Source organism: Pristiophorus japonicus, unplaced genomic scaffold (genome assembly GCF_044704955.1).
Source record: "Pristiophorus japonicus isolate sPriJap1 unplaced genomic scaffold, sPriJap1.hap1 HAP1_SCAFFOLD_52, whole genome shotgun sequence".
Classification (NCBI taxonomy): domain Eukaryota; kingdom Metazoa; phylum Chordata; class Chondrichthyes; family Pristiophoridae; genus Pristiophorus; species Pristiophorus japonicus.
In genome coordinates this window covers 4,187,063-4,187,735 of record NW_027254426.1, presented here as the reverse complement: position 1 = coordinate 4,187,735, position 673 = coordinate 4,187,063, and the positions used below count along the sequence as shown (strand labels likewise).

The following is a 673-nucleotide window of genomic DNA, read 5'->3' as shown; positions in this document are numbered from 1 at the left end:
GAGACAGTAGGAGCCTCTGTGACCCCACTGTGAGGATGTGGAAGTGAACACGGTGGCTGGGTGATCCATGACATTTCTGTAAAGGGCAGCGGAGGAGAAGGATTGAGAACTTTCAGTGTGGGACAGAAGTTGTTTCAGGTGAGCCAACACATTCCCGATCAGCACAGAGGGAGCTCACTGGTCAGCTCCCCTCCGTTGGGGTTGCTGTGTCAGAGGTTTCTGTAGTGCAGTGGTTATCATGTTTACTTTACACGCAAAAGGTTCCTGGTTCGATCCCAGGCAGAAACAATATGTTTAAACTTGCCAAAGGGGAAGAATCGGAGGCGAGTTTCGTCTCCTGGCAAATGCTGCCTGATTTCCAGAATTTGCTGTTTTTATTTGCTATTTATTCTCCTGGCAAAAGGTCTCCCTTATTCCTTAATTGCTCTTTATTTCACTTCAATAAATAGATAACTTTGAGTGAGAGAAAACGGATTCACCGGGAACCTTTCGCGTGTGAGGCCAACGTGATATCCGCTACACTGCAGCCCATCAAAGGGCGAGAAACCATTGAATATAAAGGATGAGCTCGCAAATATCAGGGGCAGTGCAGTCTGGTCAACGTCAAACCCTCCTTTCTTATTCAGCAGTGGCATGAACGGGAGTCAGACGCCACAAAGTTTAATTAAAGACA

General features: G+C 47.0%; 1 non-coding gene across 1 annotated transcript; it reads left to right on the top strand.

Moving 5' to 3' along the window:
- The first annotated feature begins 215 nt into the window (after positions 1-215).
- On the top strand, positions 216-288 carry trnav-uac (transfer RNA valine (anticodon UAC)). Its single transcript has one exon. It is a non-coding gene; the product is annotated as a tRNA-Val (tRNA).
- Positions 289-673: the final 385 nt, after the last annotated feature.